Source organism: Abramis brama, assembly GCF_963993115.1.
Source record: "Abramis brama genome assembly, chromosome: 10".
NCBI classification, from domain to species: Eukaryota; Metazoa; Chordata; class Actinopteri; order Cypriniformes; family Leuciscidae; genus Abramis; species Abramis brama.
Window position 1 is genome coordinate 12,588,905 of NC_139972.1, and position 27,732 is coordinate 12,616,636.

Below are 27,732 nucleotides of genomic sequence, written 5' to 3' on the forward strand. Positions count from 1 at the left end.
TTGTGAAACCATGAGCTCCTGAAATAATATTATGATGATTAGGCTACACTATTGTAAAATAATATTATGTTTTCTTTATGTTGTAGATATTCATTGTCCATGTGTCGACACTATGTTGCTGTCTGGTTTGTCACTGAAAAGGGCGCATTCACAATGTGTTATACTTCTGCCTAGCATGTAACTTTATTCATGTTCCCTTATGCATATGTAAGTGGTAAGATAAAACTTTTGTTGTATAGAAATCTGTAAATATTATTACACATTAGGTATTTATGTAATATGAAAAATATTAACTCACTAGCAAAGCACTTCAGTTTACCAGAAATAATTCACTGTTCAGCTTCAGCTCACACAGGTCAATCAATGATATGATTGCATTATTATTATTATTTATTATTATTATCATTGATAATGCATTGTTTTTTTCTTGTAAAATTTTTGTTAACGATACAATAGTTTTAATTGAAACTGTGCAATTATTATCATGATGTGCATTTTTTTTTTATCTTCGTTACTGTGACAAAAAAAACCTTTGCTAATGACCCTTGCTAAAAAAAAATGCTAATGACCTTTTTCGTCAGTAATTTTGATGATGAGGTTAACATTGGGTAGAAGTCTGGGGCCTCAGGCATGTGCTGGTAATCCTGCCTTGATTTATTGCCTGGTCAATAAATGACCGCTGGCATGAAAAATATCAGAATATTGAGCATGTGAAAGAGCACAGTAATTCAATATTATAGATATTTCATTTTTACAATTTGATATCAGACTTCTGGCCACTTTATCAGTGAGCTGAACACAGAGAAGATAGTAGATGCATTGTAAAAAACTGAATTTCCAGGGCTGTCTGTTTAAGTGGACCCCTAACAATCCAGTATTAACATGCAGGAAACACCATTGTCTAAGGTCCTGCGTATTAAGCATATGGCACTTAGTCGATGCAAAACACTGAATTATTTATGGGGAAAAAATAAATTCAAGTCATGAAAGACAAACCCCAAGAGCCATGGCCAGACTGGAGATTAAGGCAGAGTTGGCAGGGAAAGTTGGAGCCCATAACATGCTGTGAATCTGAAGACCTTCATGAGAGAATTAACAGACGGAATTACAGCCAGCAAACTGGGAAGTGGCCATCAGGTGCTTGGACAAATAGAGGTGGGGACTGTGGTCATTGTATATCATTGTATGATAACTTTGCCTGTATTTAGTCCAGATGTCAAGTTTGTTTATTCTTAGTTTTCTGATGTCTAGTCTGTTTAGTCTGGTGTCTTTAACCAGTGTCTCCTCGCCCCATGTTTGATGTTTAAAGTTGGTATGAAACAGAAGTTGCAATAGTCTTTTCTTCCCTATTTCTCAAAAAACAAAACAATTACTTTGTCCGTGGATAATTGATTGTTTGCTATTGGTCGATCTCGTGTGAGTGACAGGTTGCCCCGCCCTCACGCAAAAAAACACATCAACAGAGAAGAGAAGAGAGGGAGGGGAAGTTATTTTGACTAAAGATTATGAGGCACGTGAATAAAAATCATTTATGATAAATACTGCTATATTCCATAAAAATTAATAAAAGATTCTGATTTCATGGTGACTTTAATATACATGAGGCACTTTCAGTCCAGTGATATTTCAGTGTGCCCGTCATAAAGCTGCTGAAATAGAAACCAAACCACAGACTTGTTAGGACAGAAACAGTGACAGAAAACACTCAGCTTAATATTATATTAGTCATATTAGAGTTTGATCGGACGGCAACAATGGCAATTATTTGATATCAACAACAAAAGATATGGGAAGCTTTTTATGGGACGTTGATAAGTCTATTAACATCTTGAAGTCCGCAACAATTTTTGGGTTGCGACCCACCAGTTGAAAACGATACTTGGTTACTCACGTAACCTCGGTTCTCTCTAGAGAGGGAACGAGTATTGCGTAAGCTCTGCTTACGCAGCGGGAAAAGCCTTCTTTTCTCGAGATACTGAAACCAAAAATTATCCTTAATTTCATATATTGTCAACGCAGTGCGGCTGCAGGCAGCTGAGCTAGAGCGGCATACTGCGCGCTCATTGGCTGCCGCGCGGCAACTGCTTAAGCCTACCAGTGAGCCTGGCGTGACGTCACGCCCAATGAGGGCGCGCGCGACCTCGCGCGTCACAGCCCGCCAGAATGGGCGGCGTCAGAGCGTATATAAGGAAGGCTCGTAGGCTATATTCTCTGTTTTCTGTCGACTGAAGCGACGCGAGCGATAGGCTCAGCACGGTCAGGGAACGCAATACTCGTTCCCTCTCTAGAGAGAACCGAGGTTACGTGAGTAACCAAGTATCGTTCTCTTACGAGAGGTTCTCTCGTATTGCGTAAGCTCTGCTTACGCAGCGGGAACCCTTTGTCCACGCCGTGCGAGCCTAACAATCACATATGACTCATAGAAAAACATAGAGGTGATTAAACAGGTGGCCAGCGGTGCGGGCCAACACATGTTCATAAGCACACATAGGGAAAAAACACAGAACGGCACTGCCGGTTCATGTTAACTGATACCCTGAGCGTGCAGCTCAACAGACAAGCTAATCGGAAATACAGCCTGACCCTTGGGCAGGACACGAATCACGACTAGACTGACAGAAGTTTAGCCTGCATAGCGGGAACTTCCAGGTTATAAAACCTAACAAATGTGGAGGGGGACGCCCAGCCCGCCGCCTTACAAATGTCATCAATGGAAATCCCACTGGACCATGCCCACGATGAGGCCATGCCTCTGGTGGAATGAGCCCGTATGCCTAACGGACATTGCAGGTCTTTTGACGCATAAGCTGCTGCAATAGCGTCTACTATCCATCTGGACAGTGTCTGTTTCGAAGCGGCGCGACCCTTGGTGCGCCCGCCAAACGAAACGAAAAGCTGCTCTGAGAACCTGAAGGCTGCAGAGCGCGTCACATAACACCTTAACGCCCTGACCGGGCAAAGGCAGTTAACCCCTTCCTCACTGCTGGAGGACGGCAGAGCCGATAGGGTAACGACCTGAGTCCTGAAGGGAGTGCCTAACACTTTGGGGACATAGCCGTGCTTCGGTTTGAGAATGGCTAACGAGTCGTTAGGTCCAAACTCGAGGCACGACGCGCTGATGGACAGCGCGTGTAAATCTCCCACACGTTTAACTGAAGCCAGAGCTAGCAGAAAAACGGTCTTAAGCGTCAAGTATTTCAACTCCACTGAGTCCAAAGGCTCAAAGGGATGCGCTTTTAAGGACTCCAGGACCAGGGACAGGTCCCAAATAGGAACCGTCGGGGGCCGTGGAGGGTTCATTCTCCTGGCCCCGCGTAGAAAGCGGGTAATGAGTTCATTTCTGCCCAGTGCACGGCCGCGCGCCGACTCAGCGAACGCTGCTATGGCCGCGACATAAACCTTGAGCGTGGAGGGGGACCTGCCCGCGTCCAACATCTCTTGGAGAAATTTCAGTACCTGTGGAACTCCACAGGTTCGAGCATTAGAACCCGTATTCACACACCACTTGTTAAACACTGACCATTTAGACGCATAGAGCCGCCTCGTCGAGGGGGCTCTGGACTGCGTGATCGTGTTAATTACCCCTTCTGGCAAGCCAACGAGTAATCGTTGATTATCCACGCATGCAGAGACCAGTGCTCTGGATGGGGATGCAGAATCGAGCCTCGGGCTTGAGAGAGGAGATCTCTCCTCACCGGAATCGGCCATGGGGCTGTGTCTGCCAGTCTCATTAGCTCGGGGAACCATGGTTGGTTTTCCCAACGCGGGGCTATGAGGAGCACTGCGCAGTTCAAACTCCTGATCCTCGCTAGCACTTGAGGTAGCATCGAGATCGGTGGGAACGCGTACAGCGGGGCGCTGGGCCAGGTCTGGGCCAGCGCGTCTTCCCTTTTCGAGAAGAACCTCTGGCACTGAGCATTCTCGCTCGTGGCGAAGAGGTCGATCTTCGCTTCGCCGAAACGACGCCAAAGCGTCTGTATCGTCTGGCGGTGTAGAGACCATTCCCCTGGGGGAACGTTGTCCCTGGACAGTCTGTCCGGGCCGTCGTTCAAACGACCGGGTACATGAGCTGCCCTTAGGGAGCGCAACGGGCCTTGAGCCCAGGATAGGAGGCGCTCTGCGAGCGCGCACAGGGTTCTGGATTTGATTCCACCCTGGCGGTTCACGTACGACACCACTGACATGTTGTCCGAGCGAACTAGCACATGGTGTCCCCGTATAAGCGGTAGAAAGTGCTTCAACGCTTTCTCGACCGCCAGCATCTCTAGACAGTTTATGTGAAGGTCTTTCTCCGTATTCGACCACGGGCCGCAAATCGGACTGCCTTCGTGAGTCGCTCCCCAACCCATGTTGGACGCGTCTGTCGAGATCACTTTGCGGTGTGCGATGGTTCCCATCGACACTCCCCGCTGATACCATTCGGCCGTCAGCCAGGGCTGCAGGGCTGTAACACAGCGCTGAGTCACTCTGATTGGAGTACGGCCTGAAATCCATGCTTTGCGGGGCGTCTCCGTTTTTAGCCAGCGTTGAAGCGGACGCATTCGGAGTAAACCCAGCTGCAGGACAGCTGCTGCTGATGCCATGTGGCCCAGCAACCTCTGAAAAGTTTTCAATGGAAAAACTTTTCCCTCCTGAAAGGAGGCGGCGAGGTGTCGAACACAGCGCGCGCGCTGTGCGGACAGTCTGGCTGTCATTGCCGCCGAGTCCAGATCTATACCCAGAAAAGTGATAGACTGGCTGGGGGCTAAAGAGCTCTTGTCCCAGTTCACGGAAAGACCCAAGCTTTGCAGGTGACCGAGAAGCGCTTCTCTGTGGGAAACTAGTTCCTCCGCCGAGTGCGCTATAATGAGCCAATCGTCCAGATAGTTCAGGATTCGCATTCCCCTCGATCTCAGGGGTGCGAGAGCCGCATCCATGCACTTCGTAAATGTACGGGGTGCCAGGGATAGGCCGAACGGCAGGACGGTGTACTGATATACCTGGCCGTCGAAGGCGAATCTCAAGAATGGCCTGTGACGGGGTATAATCTGAATCTGAAAGTACGCGTCTTTCAGGTCGAGAGATATGAACCAGTCCCCCGGGCGAATCTGCGCGAGGATTTGACTGGTTGTGAGCATTTTGAACGGCCGTTTCATAAGCGTTTTGTTCAAATATCTCAGATCCAATATAGGTCTGAGTGCTCCGCCCTTCTTGGGTACGAGGAAATAGCGGCTGTATACGCCTGCCTCGGAACCCGGAGGGAGAACCCGTTCTATCGCCCCTTTGCGCAGCAAATTCGCTATTTCTGTGTGAAGCAGATGCGCTGCATCCGCTTTCACTGTAGTCTCGGCCCGAGCGCGATAGCGCGGAGGGCGGCGAGCGAATTGAAGCGAATAGCCCTTTATCACTGTGTTCAGTACCCACTTCGACACACCCTGGATAGCTTTCCATGCATTCGCACTCATAGCTAGGGGTCGAATCGCCTCTGACTCTCGCCCGTCGCACAGCGCGGGACGGGGAATCTGTGGCGGTGTAAGCGCGAATCGCGCAGTGGCAGTGAGGGGGAACGGGGGTTCGCAGATGGCGGCAGCCGGCTGAACAGCGCTGTGAGAGAGCGTTTTGTGAGACGGCTCGCGGCGCAGAAGCGGGGCGGGCTCGTGCATGTTTATCGGAGAGTGTGCGTGCTGTAAAGCGGGCACAGAGCTCTTTATTATCACACAGCCGGTGGCTGACTTGTGCGTGTGTACATGAGGGTGCGCGCGCTGTGTAGCGGGCACAGGGCTCTTTATTAACACACCGCCGGTGGCTGGCTCGTGCATGTTTAGCTGAGAGTGTGCGTGCTGTGTAGCGGGCACAGGGCTCTTTATTAACACACAGCCGGTGGCTGGCTCGTACATGTTTAGCTGAGAGTGTGCGTGCTGTGTAGCGGGCACAGGGCTCTGTATTAACACGCGGCCAGTGGCAGAATGTTCCGTTACCCAAGCGTGTGAGACAGAGCGAGCACTGTGTAGGTGTGAGCACTGAAGTGTGGGCACGTGACCTACAGTTATCACTCGAGCGGCCGTAGCGCGCTTTATGTGAGTGCACTCTGTGGGGTACACAGGGGAATTTGTGCTTGTGTGTAGTGATGAGCACTGGGAAGTGGGCATGTTTACTACACTCATAACACTGACGGCGTGAGCCGTCTGACCAGACATTACACTCTTTATTCGATTTATCTGGGTCGCCGTAAAAACGGCGTTTGTGTGCAGGCGAGAGAGTTGCGAAACTGGCTCGTTGGCTGCTGTGGGCACTACTGCAGTAGCCTTTGACAAGGGGACTGGCAGAGGGATACATCTTAGTTTTGACGGTGGTCCGGCCGCGGCGGGAGCCGCCCGTCTTTTCCTCCCGACGGGTGCTAGGAGGACTTAGCAGGCTCGGGCTTCAGCGTTACCTTAGGCCGAGGCCCACGCGGGGGCGGCGGCCTGTGCTGGCTGGTGGAGCGGGACCTGGGGCGGCCGCGCTGGCGCTGCTTAGAGTCTGGGGGTCGAGACGGCCGCTGTGCGGAGCTGCGTGCAGGAGGCTGGCTAGAGCGGCCTGCAGCGGAGCTCGAGCGGCGGGGCAGGAAGAGGTTCATGGCCTGTGACGCTTTCTGTACCTCAGAAAAACGGTCCACGAGGCCGCTCACTGCCGGGCCGAAGAGACCAGTAGGCGAGAGCGGGGCGTTCAGGAAGACGGATCGCTCTTGTTCCCCCATATCGGCGAGAGTTAACCAAAGGTGGCGCTCGATGACGGTCAGCGAAGCCATGGATCGTCCGATCGCTTGGGCTGCTGTCTTAGTCGTGCGAAGGGAAAGGTCCGTCGCACTGCGCAGGTTGGTTAGGGCCGATCTGTCCAGTTCTCCCTCGTCAAGCTGGCGGAGGAGGTCCGCCTGGAGAACTTGAAGGACCGCCATTGTGTGCAGAGCTGAGGCGGCTTGCCCAGCGGCGGAGAAAGCGCGGCTGGCGAACGCCGAAGTAGTCCTGCAGGCTTTGGACGGGAGGGCAACCTTTGAGCGCCATCTCGCGGATGGGGGGCAAAGATGCGCTGCAACCGCCTGTTCGACCGGTGGAATCCGGTCATACCCCTTCTCCGTGGCTCCGTCCACGCGGGAGAGAGTCGATGAGGCCGGAGAGCGGAGTCTGGCCGAAACTGGAGCGTTCCAGGATTTAGAAAGCTCGTCGTGGAGCTCAGGCAGAAACGGCGCCGGTCTAGACGCTGGAGCCTGGCGACTGGTGGTCAGGAAGCATCCATCAAGTCTGTTAGGCGGGGGTACCTCCGGCGCAGACCACTCGAGGCCCAAACGCTCGACCGCCATAGTGAGGAGGTGGAGAAGCTCGGCCTCCACTCCGGCGGGAGCCCTGCTGGAAGCTCTGGTGGAGGAGGTGGATCGGGCGGAGCCGGACCACGCCTCGCTGTCCGACGCTAACAATGAGCATGTGTCCAGCCGATCGTTGTCGTCCGCTTCATCCGCTGTGTCGACGGCATCGAGGGCGAGAGCCGTCGGCTGCGCGTCGGGGAGCGGGGGCGGAGAGGGAGAGAGCGAGGCTCGCGGGAGAGGCTCCGGCGAGGCCTTGGCTCGTGTCTCAGGCTCCGGTGGGCGTTGTGAGCGGCGTTTTTTCTTTCGCGGCCCAGCAACGGCAGGAGCGGCGTCTGAAAAGAGGGCGAGTCGAGCCCGCAGGGTCGACATCTGCAGCTCTTCACAGCATTCGCAGCCGCCCGAGGAAAACGCGACGACTGCATGATCCCGTCCCAGGCAGAGAGCGCAGAGAAGATGGCGGTCTCCGTCGCTGAGCGGTGAGCGGCATGAGCCGCACGTGGTGCGAGGCATTTGAAACAACGCCTCGTGCTCTTTTAGAGTGCTGCGGAGAAAAGCAATACACACAAGAGCTTAACACGGAAGGATATGTATCGCCGGATAGCTGAGCTGGCACGGCAGGCTGAAGGCGGCGAAGAGATCGTCCGGCTTCCTCAGGCTGTCCTAAGCTGGCTCGTTAGCTTGATCCAAGAAGGCCACGGCGACGGTTTCCTCTCAGAGACCAGCGATGCGAGTGCTTCGCTGAAAAGACAGAAATCAGAGAATATAGCCTACGAGCCTTCCTTATATACGCTCTGACGCCGCCCATTCTGGCGGGCTGTGACGCGCGAGGTCGCGCGCGCCCTCATTGGGCGTGACGTCACGCCAGGCTCACTGGTAGGCTTAAGCAGTTGCCGCGCGGCAGCCAATGAGCGCGCAGTATGCCGCTCTAGCTCAGCTGCCTGCAGCCGCACTGCGTTGACAATATATGAAATTAAGGATAATTTTTGGTTTCAGTATCTCGAGAAAAGAAGGCTTTTCCCGCTGCGTAAGCAGAGCTTACGCAATACGAGAGAACCTCTCGTAAGAGAACCAAAGTTTTAATATCAGGTTGATGTCTATAGGGCATATTTAGTGTTTTAGCCTCACACTGTAACAGATATGCTCTGTTTTTGGACTCTTACTGTACTGTATGTTATGTTTCTGTGTTTCCTTCCTGTGTTTATTTCCTGTTTGATTGGTTTCTGATTATGTGCTTTGTTACTATAGTTACTCATAGATTGTTTGATTATGTTGACCTGGGTCTTGTTTGGTTCTTCATTTGCCTGTGTATTTAACCCCTCAGTTTGTTTCAGTCCATTGTCTTGTATTGTCTTTGCTATTTGCTTAGCTGTTACGTTAGTGTTAAGTGGCACACCTCTCTGTGTTTTGGAATTCCGTGTTTGTTTTGTTTGTTTTATTAAAAAAGTATATAAATAACTGTTTTCTATTTGAATATATTTTAAAACGTCATTTATTCTTATGATGGCAAAGCTGAATTTTCACTCCTGGTCTGACAAGTTATTTCCTGTGAAAGTCTCACATAGTTTGCATAATGGAACATGCTTCATAAAATGTGCTTATTTGGCACACAGTAAAAAAAATAAACAAAAAATAAAAAAATTCCTTTCCTTATTCCCACAGGTATTATCAGCTCTGACCAACCTGAGATTAATGAATAAATGCAGGAGTTGTTAGTTGCTTTGCAGTGAGAAACAGATATCTGCCTATCCAACTCCATTTGGGAACAGATTAAAAATACGTTTTTCCAAGGACTCCGACACTGTTTGTACTTGTATGAATGTTTGAAGCACTGCTTCTCATTTACCACTGAGGTCTTGGCTTTACATTGATATCTATTGAGTTTGACATTTCATTCTTCCTGGTGATGCGGGTACAGTGTGCCTGCTGTCTATGAGCTGATACTCAGCATGAAGGTGATGCAGTACACTGGCTATATTGAACATTCTCGCCTATATTTCAAATAAATCTCTGTTTTCAACAGTGCGCTCAGCTTCTTAAGCGTAAGTGAGCACTGAGGTCTCCACCTATCATAAGGAAAATATTGACCAGGATGTTCTGTATAAAGCTCACAAAAAAAGAGAGCTTTTATTCTGTGTAAAAACCTTTGCCTTCCAAAAGGTCTATGGAATTATAGATCTGGCGTAACAAAACGGTCCTGTAGTAGTTGGCATGCAAATCCGATGATACGTACCTCCTGAACACAGGAACGCATACATTCCAAAGACGATTTCACAGCTATTGGGATGTTACGGAAATGCCTAAATCGGTTATACTGTGGCTGAACCTCCAAAAGTTTTTCGGTCAATGCTGTGACTCACGTTTTCCCCTCGAAGCTATTCATTTATGAAGAGTACATTAAAAATGCAATTCATGCAAACATGTATCATCTATATTAAACATGTATTTAATTTCTGAATTCTTGGCAAACATAAAGTCAAAATGTCAAATGTTTTCTTGAAAGGAAAATCTTATTAAATAGTTTGGCATAGTCTATTCTTCTTTGGATGGATGGATGGATGGACATGGATGATGGATGGATATGGATGATGGATGGATATGGATGGATATATGGATTTATGGATATATAGCTATGGATGGATATGGATGGATATATGGATATGGATATATGGATGGATGGATGGATGTATAGTTTGACCAAAAACTTCCCAAAAAGTTTATGATATTTATGAATTAATAATTTTTGATATCTTTAAAAACACTTTTTACCTTGAAAAATATATTTAAAAACATTTTTGAAAATGATGCTGTATTCAAGATGTAAGAAAATGATGTTCTTGCTTTTCACTTGATGGTTACACCACATGAATCGTTCATTTGAAACTATTCTTGAATGGTATTGACGTAAAAAAACATGATTCCAATTAAATTTAATAAGTCACTAAATTAGTCATTAAAAGTAATTGACACTTTTACATTATTGCTCACATTACCAAGGTTATAAAAGGCTTGCAAAACCACCCACTGACCACTGATTAGAAACAATTGAGCAATCGATCCATCAAAAGGAGATCTTTCCCCTTAGCCATTAAAAAATGTATGGCTGTTCAAAGGCGGCTAACAGATGCTTTAGGGGGATTTCTCTTTAGGAGCCCTCCTTCCATCTGTTCTCCGCTGGCATTGCCATCATGAGCCTGCTTACAGGCTCCTCACTAAAGCACTCCATAGGAACCATTTTGCCCAGAGCAATGGGGAATGGAAAACAAGTGGCCAAGAAAAGCTTTTAATTTTCCCTTCATTAATGGCTTGATGACTTTATTCTGCATGGAGAATTAGTGCATCTAACTAATCAGTGTCGATACCGATACATTTTCTAATTCATTTCCCTCAACTTAAGAAGAAAAGGTTATAAAAAAGATATGGTGCATAATGATTCCCAGAGGGATGCGGATAACACCCTACCAGACTCTCAGAAATCTTCTTTAATCATCTTTGCCTGCAGAGATTATTATTTATATGCAAGTTTATAACCGTGAGCTATATGGAAGCGCTTCATGTCTCTTAAGAGTGAGACTACAGGACAATGCACTGCAGAAATGTGAAATCTGAAGGGGGCGCGGATATCTAATCCTTAAAATGAATGTGAAATAAATTGACATTTGTTTATAACAGGGACAGTTCACCCAAAAAAGTATTAATTCACCCGTGTGGCTTTCCAAACCCATATGACTTTCTTTCATCTGTGGATCACAAAAGTAATGACAGTGAATAGGAGCTGTCAAGCTCCAAAATGACAAATAAGCACAATAAAAGTATCATAAAATTTGTCAATATGATTCATGCACTGTATTTGAAGTGCATACGATAGCTATGTGTGAGAAATGGACTGAAATTTAAGTCATAATTCACAAAATCTTGACGTCTATCAGGTCTAGTTAAGGGCTTTGTGTTGAATCTTTTCTATTGATGCAGTTCAGACTGAGATCAGAATTTGTTTACAGAGTTCAGTGATTCATTTTACAGCAGAAATGTTCAGTCTGTTTCTCAAACAAAGTGATCAGAAGACTTGGAATATAGCATGTATTTTGGGGCTTGAAAGTCCCAGTCCCCATTTACTGAAAAGAGTAGCAAAGATTTTCTTGACATTTTTTAATTTATGCAACGCTGAATATAAAAAAATATTCATTATTCATTATGACTGAGTGTCAAGGTCATTAAGTCTCTTAAAATATCAAATCATTTGACCTTTTCATAAAAAATGTTGTGGTGCAACTTCCAAAAATTTAGTGATATTTGTCAATTAATAATTATTGATATCTTTTCAAATACTTTTTACCTAGGAAAAATATATTTAAGAACATTTTTGAATATAATAATTTTGTCACATCTGCCAGCTGGAGTGCCCATGATCTCCACCAGAGGGCACTCCTTCCATCTGTTTTATCTCATCATGAACTTCAATTCCCATAACCCATTGCCTGAACTCATTATTGTTTGATCATTTCCATCTGTGTGTCATTATCTTGTTAATGTCTGTGTATATAAGCCCTGTGTTTTCTCACACTCTTTGCAAAGTCTTGTATGTGTTACAATGCGTTCTTGAGCGTTCTTGAGCGTTCTTGAGCGTTCTTGAGCGTTCTTGAGCGTTCTTGAGCGTTCTTGAGCGTTCTTGAGCGTTCTTGAGCGTTCTTGAGCGTTCTTGAGCGTTCTTGAGCGTTCTTGAGCGTTCTTGAGCGTTCTTGAGCGTTCTTGAGCGTTCTTGAGCGTTCTTGAGCGTTCTTGAGCGTTCTTGAGCGTTCTTGAGCGTTCTTGAGCGTTCTTTTGCCTGTTCCTGGATTTCCCTGTATCCTGGACCCTGTTATAATCTGGATTGACCAGTGGTTTTGACCCTATGCCTGTTATATGGATTACGATTATGGATTACCCTCAATAAATCTGCGTTTGGATCTCCAAACCGAATCTCGGAGAAGTTATGTCACAAAATTAGATGTGTACAGTATGTACACATATTTTCAAGAAAATCTTATTGCTTCTCACTTGATGGTAATACCACATGAATCATTCATTCTTAAAATGGCACTGAAGTTTTTCAAAAAACATACAGGTGTGAAAATGTACAAAACCAACATTTGGTGCGACAACTCAAATTTTATAATTTATGATATTTAAAAAAAAAATACCTTGAAAAATCTCTTACAAATGTTTAAAAAAATAATTATACTTTTATGACTGATACTTATTTGGAGCTTGAAAGTCCCAGTCCCCATTTACTTTTCTTATATGAAAAAGAGCAGCCAAGATAATTATCTTTTGTGCTCCACAGTAGAAAGAAAGTCATACAGGTTTGGAACAACATGTGAGTGAGTAAATAACTCCCTGAAATGGTTTTTCTTGAGAAGGAATAACAAAAGCAACAAAAAGAAACTGAGTACACAGAAGATTGGGGCTCTACAGAGGGAACCTCAGGCATTCAGACCTGAGCGTCAATGTGAGGCTTGGCCAAGAGTTTGCTCAGACTCTGCGGAAATGCAGCAAAGCCATCCATGCAGATTATGGAAGCTCTGCAGCCTGGCACATCTTTTTGTTGCTGCCATCCTGTCTTGAAGGGAGAGAGAGGAGGGGAGGTAGCAGAAGAGGCTTTTCTCTGCGGCAAATTCTCCAAGCCCTCTCATTCCCTGCTCCTTGAGGCCTGTCTTATACAACAGAGTTTTGTTTGCGCACATCTGCTCTGAGCAGATAAAAAAATTACATCAAAATATCACAAGAGACCATCTTGAGAATTGCTCAGATGTGTACATTCCAAACGAGAGACTGTTGCTTCAAGGCTAAAAGTAAGGTAAGAGAAAAGACATTCACTGGTGTGTTCACCAGAACTATGCCCATCACAGCAGTTAGACACGATAGTTCAAAAACCTGTGGGCTAAAACAAGGAGAGCTGAATAAGCCGGAAACCCTTTAAAGCATGATGAAATCAGACTGAAGCTTCCAGGAGTCAGGGTTTTATCAATCCGCCAGGAAACAAAATTGTGTTCATAAGGTATCAGGTTGATATTACGGACGCTTGTGGGGATGAAATAATCACTGGATTCGGCAAAGTTTGCTAGGTCTGTGGCTTCAAAACATTAACATATTCAGTTTGAGGCACTTAGCAAGTAAACTAGAAACTGACTTGTTTTCTGTCAGCAGAAATGTTTGCACACATTTTTTGCTCATTTTGGTGCTCATTTTCTTTACGCTGTTGTTGTACAAAAGCCTTTTCTCCCACAGAATCCCATCTCCCTTCATCAATGTCTGGTCACAAAGGTAGCACATTATAGCGATATCTTATTATAGCTAATTAAAAGAGCTTACATTAATCAGTTAACACTATGCTAAGATGGCAAGGTGCATATTAGTTCCTTAAATTATATACACAGTATATATATAGGACCTAAAGTGCACATATTAGTACCTAAATGGTAGTAGTACCTGACGTGCAATACCAATCGTAATGATTACAGATTCTCCTAAACCTTCTATTACACTCAACTAATGAACTTTGACAGTTATTTAAAGACACGTCATTATACTTTATGAATTTAGCAGCAGTTACACATGCATGTAAAGAATATTTAATTTGTAAGATTCAATTGAACTTGAAGGATTGTTTGAGTAGTTTGACATTGATGAGCAGAAATATGGGAACGGTAAACTGGGTGTAATTATTAGAGCATGCTTTGACAGGAGTTGTAAATGGCATGCTGGGTAATGATATACCGCTTGCAAGTGTAACTTGGACGAATTTCTGGGATTATTTTCAACCTATTGTCTATAGATGGCTTCAATGGAACAATTACCACAGTCAAGAAAATGGAGTCTTTCCCCAATGTTGTATAAAATAAATGAACATGGTGGGTTCATATTTTAAACCAATAATGATTTAATATCATTGTTAAATAACAAATCACAAAAAAATCAACGTTGTGATGCCTAAATTAACTTGTCATTCAAAACAATTGAGCAATTTAGGCTCATCTGAAAAATGTGACATTTATGCAAGACTTCAAAAACATACAATTCACTGCAGTTTCCAGCTGAAATGAACACTAGTGGCAGTAAAACACCAATGGCTTTTTTCCCTTTCACACAAATTGTGAATGCAGAGGCAGATTATAGATTTAAAAAATATACACTTATTTGTGCACGGCTCCTTTCACAATTATGACCTCAAACCATTTTTAGCATAGTGCATGATTTGTAAATTAATGCATTTTGACATTTGCAACACATAACCAGCTCCATATGTGTGGTTTTTCTGATCTTGCTCAGTGATTTACCGGCTTCAACATTGCACACTTGTGATGTGAAGCGCTCGGTCCTGTGAAACATGACTCATGATAAGAGCCTAAAGACTTGCAGAAGAAAACAAATGCAGTTTTAGCTCATGTTTGCTTTTGTTAACACTATCAATATAGTGGTTTTAGTGTTGGTACATTATTTTCAAGCACAATAAAGCATAGCACAACTCACTATAGCAGTGTTGGGAAAAGTTACTTTTAAAAGTAATGCGTTACACTATTGCAATACTCCCAAAAAAGTAACTTAGTTACTTTTTCTGGAAAGTAATGTGTTGTGTTACTCTTAAGGCCCGTTCACACCAAGCACGATAACTATAAAGATAAAGACAAAGATAACTATATATGCGTCCACACCAACGAACGATAACGGTCTTTTTATTCGAAGCACGCGCGCGCGCGCCCCATTTTAAATGCGCGAGACCTTTAAATTAGAATGGATTCTGATTGACTGTCAGTGTTTTATCGTTTGACAGCTGAAAAAAAATCGTTCTGAAAGTGATCCCAACGATATCGTTCCTCATATCTTTATCGTTATAGTTGTGGTGTGAACTCTGTTATTCTTTAATATGGAGAACGATTTTTAGAATTATATCTTTATCGTTATCTTTATAGTTATCGTCCTTGGTGTGAACGGGCCTTTAGCATTGCGTTTTCTCACCTGGGCTGGGCTGGGCTTGCTTGTTTGGTTTTTAGTAACAAAAAAAAAAAAGTTATATTTTTGGCAAATGTAAAGGCCCCTTCACATCAAAAGTGAAATGAATAAGTCTCAGGCTGAAGGGAATGCAAATTCACGCGTGTACATTAGAGGGCGCAGCTCAAACAAACCTCTCAGCTGTGCTGCCATTCTGGATCGCAGAAGAATAGGATGCAGGAAAAGAAAGTTCTGCACTCTTACTTGACATTGGTAAATAAAGTGAGATTAAATACATGAAGTATATTTGTGGTTTTTAACATATTTAATTATTGCAGGTTTGCTTAATATTCTGTTTCGGAAAACTGAATGTGCTTAGCACCACTCACTGGACATGTCACTTTGAAAGTCAAATACACAAATAAAGCTTTTTCCAATGAACCTGAGTTTGATAATAGCTTTAAATGAGCTTTAAATGCTTCTTTTATTTAGTCAAAATTCTAGTATATGATTGCATTTTACTTCTGTAATGTATTCCGAGCTCAATGAGAAAAAAAATGTACAATGGGACATAAACCATCAGCAACTATTGGTCCAAGTGACTTTCATAGTATGGATAAAAACAGTTCTCCAAAATCTCTTCTTTTCTGTTGCACATACAGTAAGAAAGAAAGTCAAACGATTTTCATTTTCAGGTGAACCGTCAATGTTTAGGGAGGACAGGGAAATGCAAATTCTGATAGAAAACATACAGTTCTGCTTCATGTCCATTGATGTTTTTGTCTAAACAATATCTTCATCCTTTTTCTTTTTTCTTACTGCCAGTGTGTGTGTTGTGTGTCTCTTTGTTGACACTTCCCTGAACTGTTCCAGTGAAAGGTGGAATCCTAAGCCTTTAAACCAATGCCTTCACAGAAATTCGGCAGAAGCGGCACAGAAAAGTCTGTGGCAATCCAGCCCTGACATTCTTATTTCCCCTCCGTCTCCTCCTGTCTTCCCGCGCTCAACCCAACTTTCTCACAGGCGCAGAGACAGGCCTTTCTCCTGAGATAGATACTAATTACCAAACACTGTCCATCCCATCAAGACAGCCAGACAGAGACGGCATTGTATTTGGTTCTGCTAGTCTTCATTCCAGCGGAGAACTTTGACCGCACAGCTAACAGACGCATCATAGGAGATACTGAGCGGCTATAATGTTCTAGACTTTTCCGTCCTCTGAGCCCTGCTCCTCTTCCGTTTCCATGGTTTCAGCTCATTTTCACTATAGATAAGTCACTCCATATTCTTAATTAAGGTCAAGAATATATTTTCATTGCTTGCTGTTTTCAAGGCTAAAACCAGCCATCATTACATAGAACACACTGACACAACTGGAGCGCATGTGCGCAGAACATCTGTCTCTGTGCTGTGTGCATGTGTGTGAAAGCTATGCATATTTAGTAAAAAACTGGGTCTCTCAGTTGATTCAAAGATTTAACTGACTAATTATTATTTTTTTTTTTTTAGGTATTCACTTAATTTTTAAAGGGTAACTAAACCCCTGGTCAGAGCCTGACTCCACCCACTGGCAATATTTGAAAAAATGCTAGAAAAGTGGGCAGACCCCAGCGGAGATAGAGGGGACGAACCGAGGGCGGGGCTGAGCGGGGGGGCGTGCACCTGAGACCTGCTGTCAGACTCTAAAATGGAGAGTGACTCACAGGGTCACAAGACGACGTAAAGTACATGCATCTGATGAGTTTTATCGAGTTGATGTCAATAGCGCGCTCTCTATAGGCATATTCATATTTTTGACGCTATGTGAAAAAATCCAGCAAAATGCGCCGGCGCGTTTGTCGACCCCAGAGGATTAACTTTAGCCTAACCATAAATTGTGATTAAAATATATATGATCACTCACATCAAGACGCCGCTGTGGTGGTGGAGTCCATGCAGGAGGAGCAGCGTTTGGTACTGCGTCGCTTTTCAGCGCAAGCTGTGTGGAGAAGCCCATTTCCACCTCTATTGCGTTGGAGAAGCAATCCCGCGTAAATGCAGCTTGCACACTTGAGCTCTAGGCGGGAACTCACGGTTTTCCAGGCTAAGTGCATGCAACCACTGGCGCCTAATTTCCAAGTATGCTGGAAAGCTATGCAGTCCAGCAGTGCTGTTGCAACCAGCAACACTACACCTACGTACCCTCCTGACCACTGTACTAAATACAGATAAATCTACACTAGCTCGTACCAAGGGCGTGGTGAGCTGGAACCTGCCTACGTCACGTAGTATCGCTTACGTCACGTAGTACCGCAAACATCCAATAGGAAAATTCAACTGCAGTAGCCACCGTTCAACCTGAAGAGGGGAGCACTCAGACGTTTTTACACCATATATTGTAGAATTAAAACACTTTATACCCAAATGTCAAAAAAGTTACTTGAATCAATGAACAGCACTAATAAAGCCCCATTCTTACAGATCATTAACTAAAAAAAGTTGGTTTAGGGTTTAGTTACCCTTTAAGAAAATGAATAATATTGTTAATTGTTAGGTTCAAAATTTGTGGCTGGAATATGTACAGGGGTTAAAGTGAGCCGGAACGGTCCGGAACTGTGTTCCGACACATCAGATAAATTAATTAATGAACAGATTCATTAATATCAATGATAGCGCGATGGTAGGATATTGTTTAAAAAATGTTGCGTGCACAGTCAAATTGCAGCCAGCCTGGCGCTCCTTCTGAAGGAGTCCTTCCGCATCAAATCAAAACTCAATATCACCCACTGGCCCCGCCTTCACAAACACGGCACGCTTCCCAACGTTATATTCTCAATCATGGTTCTCCTGTCTGATTTTGAGAGCATCTACGCCGGTTCACGCATGCAGAAAGTCCTTCCTCCCCTCCCCGCTGAACACCAGCGAATACAAATGCGTGAAATGCACTTAGTTTTAACATTACGTAACCATTGTATATCGACATTATTTATTCAAAATCACCTGCGTTAATGCTGCATATTTATAGGCTACCTGAGAACGACGCGCTACCACAGCGCGTGATGCCTAGGGAACGTCTGCCAATTCCAGAAAAATTGGAGAAATAGGGCAGGATAAGAAGACAGAGAAAGATGAAGATGAGGAGAGAGCAGGTATTGACAAATAATCTAATGCCCACTGACATGGTTTTAAAGCTATTTCTTATCCATTTTTTAGGCCTTCAAAAGTTTTAAATTGCACATGTAGGTCAGAGAAATCCAAATGTTCTCGGGGGAGCCCCCAAACCCCCCTAATTACCTCACATTTGAATGCCCATGTCTGTGGGGGGTGTGGTAATGTGGTAATGTGGGCTGGTGTGGCTACAGTGCCAGGGCTGAATTGTTGCTCCAGTCTGCCCTTGACAGTTGCTGTTCCAGCCAGAGCAAGTGGATGTTGCAGTGGAGTTAAAAGTCGAAGGTGAAGTAGGCTAATGTCAAATTTCCATAATTGTGGTTGTGATTTATTTCTGTTATAGTTGTCTTCAGCCATTTTTATGTTTGAATTTACATTGTGAAAAACAAGGCTGTGTTTCATATTGTGGTGTTCAGCAATTTTAACATAGTATCGTCATCATATCAGTGTAGATTAGATGGACCAAAATAAAACCATTAAAATATCAAGTAAATAAGTATTGTGATGCTTGGTGCCACATTTACACTCTTATCCCAAAAAGTATTGCTATACCACAATACTCAATATGTTGTCCCACGGTGAGTCATTTTTTCCTGTTGCACCAACTCAAAATGTGAGGGTTCCCCCACCTGCCAAATCCCACTTTAAAGGGGCATTTCACCCATTTGAACATTGTTTTTTTATTTAAAGTGGGTCATATATGTAGTCGAAATGTAAAATAAATTTTGAATTTGGTGCCTTTGTGACCGAGAAAAGACAAAAAATAACTTCAGGACGCATTTGTATGAAAGACAACAACTCCCACAATGCACCACATTGCACAGCTCCGCAAGCCACTCCCACTAATCCAGAAAGCGCATATCTGCCTATAAGAGAAATCACTCTTCCGTCTACAAGGCTAGCTACCACCAGAGCTTGAAATTCATTTCACATTCACACAAAATGTCTAGTTAGTTGGCGAACTCATTAGTGCATTACTCCTCGTTTGTATTTCTTTCGAAAAGGTGAATTATTGCATGGTACCTGAATGTTCAGTCAGAACATATGCGGTGCGAAACTAGGATAGTTCTCAACACAAACGTCCGTGTCCTCGTCTGATTCAGAGATTTCGTCCAGGAGAAATTGTCATCGTTGAAATTCTTTGCCGCAGACGGACTCTATCTCTGCGTTCGTAGTTGCATAGTGAGATCACCGGCGCCACCAGTCCGCCCTAACTCGAGCCAGTCCGGGCTCCTCGTCCGCGGCAGGCAGGTCTTCTGCCTCGGCTGCTTTTCGCTATAATGCGGCTTGTAAAGGTAGCCACAAACACCTGATTCAAGCATCAGACTTCCGAAATCCTCTTCCTCTATATCATATTGAGCACTCTCCTCCCCTATTGTCATAACTTTACATCTGTCTCCACAGCGCCTGTTAGCTTAGCTTCAAACAAGATGGAGGATATTGCTTTCAGTTTCAGAGAGTAAAGTCCCACCCACTGATCTGTAATAGGTCTGTAGCGTGAGCGGTTCCCGCCCCCTGGGAAAGATGAGGAACGTGTCTGTAGTCTCAACAGAAATCCCCCCCTCTTACACTTCCTCCTACAATGACGCAAAATGACGATTTTTGCGTCATTGTAGGAGGAAGTGTAAGAGGTAAATAACGGATTTCTCCCGTATCAGGGGAAAATGAGAGAGTGTTGCACGACCATTCAATAGTATGACTGGGTTTCTAACAATGCAAAGCTTAATGCAAATGGGTGAAGTGTCCCTTTAACCACTGTGCATGTAGACAACAGAAGATTAGCCCTTACTAGTCTCACTTGCTATGCCTATAGAGCAAATAATAATAATAATAATCAGAAACTATAAGAAAATGGCCAAAAATATAGTGACACTGTAAAATATATTGAAATAAATTTACTTTAAGTTAGACTTATAGTACTTATATACTTTTTTTAAATGTCATTTTAAACCTAAATGTAATTACTCCAAAATATATTTGAATATTTAAATACATTTCCTTAATACATTTCGATGTCTTTTACAATATATTCTGAATATAACTGCAGTACTTTGAAAGTAAAACAATTTTCCCCACACTTTATGGATGTAATCTTACATGTGCAGAGATATGCATTAACATTTCTATGAATTCACTCATGGGTGATATTTCAATTGTTGCTTAAATGGCAATTCAATTTCACCATACAAAGAATGCAAATTACTTTTAGTAAATGTCCTGTCTGAGTTAGATTTATAAATAAATTAATGTTTATGTAAATTAAAGTAATGTCTTTCTCCATTCACTGATAAAGGGGTGCTGCTCCATAAGGGACTTGTGGTGTGTGGACATGGAAGCTTGCGCTTGCGATAAGTTTTTTTTTTATTTTTTATAAATCACACTTAACAGAATAAGGCTGGGTATCTCAAACTACCCCACAATGCAAAACACATCATAAAGCATTTGTCACAATTCAATATGTTGTGATGTATATTTTCTGCAATTTTGGTGTATTTGGATAATGTTAATATCTCCCTTGTTCGCTTGAGTTTTGACCAGCATTGCATTTCATGTCATTTAAAGGGATAATTCACCCCAAAAATGACAATTCTTTAATAATTTACTAAATTATTATAACTAAATCTGTTCATAAAGTTATTATCTCTTCACATAACCACTCGAATCATATGGATTCGTTTTACGATGCCTTTATAAACTTATTGGATGTTTTAAATATTGTTTCATTGTTTCACGTTTCATTAAAAATATCCTAATTTGTGTTTTGACTAACAAAAGTAATTCAGGTTTGGAATGACATGAGGGTGAGCAAATGATAATGACAAGTTTAAGTTTTGGATGAACTAACTCTTTCTCTGAACTTACTGGGAAGTGATAATAATTAACATATAACCTAAGTAATAAATACATGGCCAATATTGTGAGAAAATATACACTACTGTTCAACAGTTTGGGGTCAGTAAGATTTTTTATGTTTTTGAAAAAAGTCTCTAATGCTCACCAAGACTGCATTATTGGGTCAAAAATACAGTAAAAGCTGTAATATTGTGAAATAATATCACAATCTAAAATAACTTTTAATAATCAATTTTAATATATTTTAAAATGTAATTATATTCCTGTGATGCAAAGCTGAATTATTCAGCATCATTGCTCCAGTCTTCAGTGTCACATGATCCTTCCGAAATCAGTCAAACATGCTGATTTGCTGCTCAAGAAACAGTTATTTTAAATTGTTTAAATCTCTTAAAGGTGCAGTGTGTAAATTTTAGCGGCATCTAGCGGTGAGGTTGCGAATTACAACCAACAGAAGTTACGGTGTCCGACAGGAAAAGATGTCGTCGTCTGAGACAGCAGAGAGTAGCCAGTTAAGCAATGAGGTTTCTTTACAAACATTATATTTATTTTTATTAACATTAAAATGTAATGTAATGTTATGTAAGGTAACCACTGAAAACAGTTATGTATATTATATTGCATTTCTGTCAACAGATCCTCCAAAATATTACACAATGCACCTTTAATGGAAAATTAAACAACATTTTATCAAACTTTGATGTCATAATCTTTTAACCAATTGAGAAGATAGTGATCAAACTACATTTGACAAATGTGTGCGTTATTTATTTTTTTTACAGACATCGATGTCGTGATTTTCAAATGATGTGGATTTGAAAACAGATGGATAATAATTACTTATTTCTTAGCCGGCAAGTATTCAGTGAAGTGATTGATGCCTATGAGTGTATGTCAATGTTTTTACATGACATGCACATGATAACATTTACGCATTTGGCAGACACTTTTATCCAAAGCGACGTACATTGCATTTCAAGGTACACATTTTTACATTCTTATCAGTTCTTGCTTTCCCTGGGAATCGAACCCATGACCTTGGCGTTGCAAGCGCCAATGCTCTACTGTTTAAGCTACAGGAAAGCTTAAACATGCATAAGGTGAACTACATTTGATTTTTGGATTATTATAAAATGTGCTGGAGATGTTCGAAACGCTTTTTATGTAGTCCATTATACTTATTTTACGGAATGAAGTTTATTTCGTGGCTTAAATAAATTACATGTCCACCTTTTTACTCTGAGGTGGAAACGGGCTGCTATAAATTAGGACGGAGAGATGAACAGTGAAAAAAAATACCACATCATTATCTAGGAGAACCAGCGGTTGAGATAGTTCAGGTAATTTAGCAGAAAAACTCGATGGCCTAATACATACACAGTGGCTGCATGAGATTAAATCTGTAATCATTTCCGTGTTGGCCAGCACATAGATGGAGAGTCATTAGCCAGCAGGTGCACAGAGTGTTTGTACCATTATCTGACATTACTGTGCCGCATCTCAGCCCTGAATATAACATTCAACAAGCACAGGAAAGGTTCAAGCTAGAGGATCAGAGACCTGACAGCCAAGAGGGGCTAAACCGTCAGTTTCGACAGTCACTCACTCTCTCCAACACTCACACATGCACAGACATGCATTTAATGCGGAGTCACAATAATTATGCGCGACAGCTGAGCTGCTCCTCTCTGCGAGTGGCTGTTCTGTCATGACCATATTTCATTTCAGTTTATCTCGGGCTTGGCAGAGTTTCCACTTACTCTGCTGAAATGTGTCTTGTGTGCCTGCGTGCTTGTATCCTTAAACGTAATGTTTACTGATACATAGAAATGAGTCGAAACATATATTTCGTCTGACAAAACTCACAGCTTGTAGCAAAGTGGAAATTTGCAGATTGCTCACAGAGACTCAATGGGTCAAGATGGCAGATTAGTTTTAATCTTGGGCTGATTAGTTTTAAATTCAATGCTTTCTCACGACCAATTCGTATGAGTGAGGTCGTACGAGATGTTTATCTATTTCACCTTTTGGACAACAATTATTAAACTTAGGAGGTTAATTTTACTAGCATGCAATTTGAAGAATTTTTTTTTTTAAACAACGCCTTTATGAAGCTTCTGCGAAGCATGCATGTGGCTAATATCCGTGCATAATTGTAGGATAAAAGTTACATCACCAAATTAAAGGTACACCATGTACATTTTTGGCGTTCTAGCGATTAAAAACAAAACCGTATGCATTTTGTGGAAGAACATTGTTTTGGTTGTGCTTTGGTTCTGCGTGACTGTGCGGATGAATATGGTTCTTTCTCATAACTAAAAAAAAATAGAGATTGTCCTAATGCTCTTAAAACATTCACTACTAGACTTAAGAGATGTAACCAGTTTAGATGGAAAGGATCTCAAGCTGACAAGCTGAAGACATTACTGTAGCTTTACCCATGCATTAATAGACAGTACTTCCAAAAAACTAATTACAACAACAACAATAATGTGATGACCCTTCACTATAGATAATTCTTTACAATCAACTCTGTTAGAGAGCTACATATGACAATTAATCTGTTCAACAAAATACCTTACTCACCTGTTGGGTAATAAAAACACCATCTCCACGTCGCTTTTACAACATTTCAAATCCTTCAGTTCTCATTCCCGAAAAGCCAAGCTAATGTTGATTCTTGTTTTATTACGAGCTCCGTCGCAAGAAGGACACTTATTTTAATTTCTTGACTAACTTACTAAAGAACATGTCATATTTGATTCAAATTTTAACTGTAGGGTGTTATTCAATATTACATTTAAAATGAATGTATTAAATTATAACTTCATTGCTACACTTGTATTTACAAATATATAAATGCATGACACACCAGTTTTAAGAGAAAGTATATTAAAGTATATTGTATATTGTGTTTCCATAAATTTTGTCAGTACATTCACCAATAAACTTTTTTTATCTGTGTTTCAAAGAAAATTATTTCAAACTAATCTTGAAATTACATTAAGATGAGGGGAAAATCTGCTGGCAAGATGAACTTCTATGAAATATACATTTGAAATCATAACTACATGACTCGAGAAAACAGAGAAAAGGGACTGTGGCATTATGGGTGTTGAAATTCCCCTAGCTTGACTAAATATGTCAGCTTAGGGTAACTGATTATCATGGTAACTGTAGGGGATGCATAACAGAATCTTAGCTTAGAAGGCTAATCATAAATTAATACAGTTTGTGGCTTCAGTTATGCCGTGTGATATGTGGTACAATGCAGCATTTGAAAATGTCAAGTGTGTATGTGTGTGTTAGGGGCCGTTCAAACGCATGAAAGGCGTCTCCTTTCGTCTGATCGTTGCTATGCAACCATGAACCGCGCATGACTGAGCTTTCAATTTTGTAACGGAAAGGGTGAAGCTGATTGGTTGGTTCTTGTCACATGACCTGCATTTCTGACTTTGCGGCATTCTGAAAATCTCGCTGCGCCTGGAAAAAGTGAGCGCGTCGCGACCGCATCGCTTCTATTATGAGAACAAAAGACGATATGTGAACAACAGTATCTTCAGAACATATATTTATATGTGTGTTCTTCTACCCACATTCTGTCAGATTAATTATACTAAGACAGTCTAAAGCTTAACATCAAGGCCACAGATAATAAGTTGGAAAAATGTTGTATAATTAAACACCTACTATTAATGCAGTGATGTTACAGAGAATATGTCAAGAGTTTTGTATAAACATATTCCTTAAAGATGACTAAAGACCAAATTAAACAAACGTGTGATATAAAGGCGATGAGTGGGAGAAATGAAAGTTTGAAGCAACACCAAGTAGAAACTTCATTAGAAACTTCTGGTTATATCAGTCTTAGAGCTTTTGCTGTTCATGATTTTAACTGGAGGCTGATATCTGCCCATCTCTAAATAAACTGCTATTTTTAGGACTATCTGCCCATCTGTCACTGAAAGTGCTGCAGGCGTCTTCCACCAATTACTTTTCATTTGGTTGTCATCCTCAAAACTTGTTTCTCATTCACACCTCTTTCCCTGATTTCCAGATCCCCCCTACTTAAACACTTAAACATTGAGATAGTTACATTGTACATGTTTCTTTCTGATGTGGTGCGAAATCTCCAGTGAATGGCACTAAAAGTGTGTTCAATTTGATCATAAATAGATGAACGTGAATCTGGCAATGTTTTATTACGTTGGTTGTTGTATGTAGCACGGTAGTTTGGAAATTAAATGTCCGGTGAAAGGCGATGAAAGGGTTATCCTGTATTGCGTTTGAAAATAACGTACCACCTACACTAAACCCAACCAATAGTGTGTGAAATAGCAAACATAAGATTTGATGAAGCAACCATGCCATTTTAGCTTCCTTCTGCAAGTCTGAGCTCTTTTATCACAACGTGTTTCACATCGTGCAATACTGCACCAGGTGGGTTACCGAGCAAGTTTACTACATCTGAAAAGGAAGACATATGGAGCTGATTATGTGTTGTAAACGTCAAAATGTATTAGTTTACAAATCATGCAGTCTTTATTAAATGATAATCTGCCAGGTAACGATCCTTTATGTAAAAAAGGAATTGTTGTTGGTGTTTTAGTGCCTCTAGTGTTCATTTCAGCAGGAAACTGCAGTGAATTGTATGTACGTTTTAGGAGTTTTACAAAAATGTAGTTAGAGGCACGTTTTTCCATTGAGCCTAGTTTGAATAAAATGTATAGCATTCAATTGAGATATATAAATATACCCCTTTTATTGACTGGGAAATAAAGTAACTGTGGCAAATGAGTGTATGCCACATTGTATTTCTATTTCCACACCATTGCAAAAAGTCCTTTTCTTTCATCACTGGATTTTTCCCTTCAGTTTTTGCCCCATCGCCAGCGCTCCCACAAGCCATTGCCAGCTCTCGCTGTAAATTATTATCGTTTTATGGTCATTTCATCAACAAATCTTCAGTCTCAATCACTCAGGCCTTCACCCACCTTGCTATCAGTATGCAGTTCTCGTTCCAAGCGTTGATCCTCCTTTACGAGGTCATGGAGTTGATGCGTTTTTATCCTGTCCCCCACACACACAAACTCAGCATGTATCTCTCCTCACTTCCCTCGCCAAACCTCCACACCACCTTCAGTTGCAAATCTGTCCGTATTCAGCCTCGCTTCCCCCGCCTTACTTACCCGTGGGAACCTTTTTAAAGATTAAATCAATATCAGGACATAAACATGAATCAATTCAGGTTTGCGCTTTTCTCTCTCACACTTTGTAGAAAGTTGGGTACACAAGTGTAACGTGTCACTTACAAGTGAAGCAGAGGACGATCGGCCGCTGAATCATGTATGGTGTGGCGGTAAAATTATATTTTGATGCTGATATTGACATTTCTCTCTTTAATAATCCAGTTTAAACTAAAGTAATTTTTGTGGCAAACAGAACTGCAACACCTTTTCTCAAACAGGTTTCCTGAACACTCCTCCCTTCCTGCTATTGGTCTAATAAATACATAACCACGCCCCAAACTCACACCATTGGTAGAGCCACTGTTGCCGTGCTGGACTTGGCAGATTCTACAACAAACATTAAAATGTTTTGAAAACACCAAGCCACAATGTTTTAACCAAGCGGCAACCTCCCCGTCTCTCTCTTGAAACCAACACGGAAGTGAGTTAAACTGCAATTCATTAACTGGCCGCTTGGCCTGGCTGCAGAAGTGAGTCAAATCTGTATCTCCCTCATGTTAAAATTACCAACTTTACAGCAGAAAAAAACATGTTTACAGCCTGGTTCTCTCTGTGGCTTTGGTCTATACAGCTAATTTTGCCCTTCATAACAACTGTGAGGGGGGTGAATTTTTTTATAACTCATCCGTTTAGTTGATTAATATTTAAATTTAAGGGTGTGGCCACTTGAGTGACAGGTGGATTCCCGCTGATGTCAATGCTAGCCGTTTGTCTGCTGTTACTAGCCGTCACTTCACCTCAGCAAATGTTAGCTGCTGAACTTGCCTTCTCTGCAGTGTTTGTGCTTTTTTTCGGGATTATTTCATACAATTTAATACTTGGGTACAAAGCCCACGTCTTTGGATTCAGTCGTTGTCGTCGAGTATCGTTTGAGAGAACAACCAGCGCTGTATTTCAGTTGTTTTCCTCTGTGAACAGGCACTAATGGATGTCTGACAATTTCGTTGCTTTTTGGGGTTTTCAAATTTAAAACGTCAATAAAGGCTCGTTCGTTCTGCTCTCACGGAACAGATGGATTATTTGCTTATGTACCGTCAGATGAAATCATGCAGGCGTCGGCGCTTTCTCCGTTCATGCAATAAATGCACATCCATGAATGAGCGCGGATTTTCTAGCGCATTTAACGTTACTTGCACTTCAAAGGCAATATATCTATGGTTTAACGGTTTAACCCATTTGAGAGGCGGCCGAAATCAGAAT

At 42.3% G+C, this 27,732-nt stretch overlaps 1 protein-coding gene across 6 annotated transcripts in view; it reads right to left on the minus strand.

Moving 5' to 3' along the window:
• The window catches only part of cadm2b (cell adhesion molecule 2b), a 247,117-nt gene that overhangs the window by 206,945 nt on the left and 12,440 nt on the right, over window positions 1–27,732 (minus strand). The window contains exons 1-2 of one of the 6 annotated variants that reach the window (XM_084126050.1): window positions 26,596–26,701; window positions 26,278–26,482 (exon numbers count right to left, since the gene is read on the minus strand). The exons of the other annotated variants lie outside the window; for them this stretch is intronic. The gene's annotated coding sequence lies outside the window, so the exon portion shown is untranslated. Of the gene's footprint in view, window positions 1–26,277; window positions 26,483–26,595; window positions 26,702–27,732 lie in introns of those variants that run through there. 6 annotated transcript variants of the gene reach the window in all.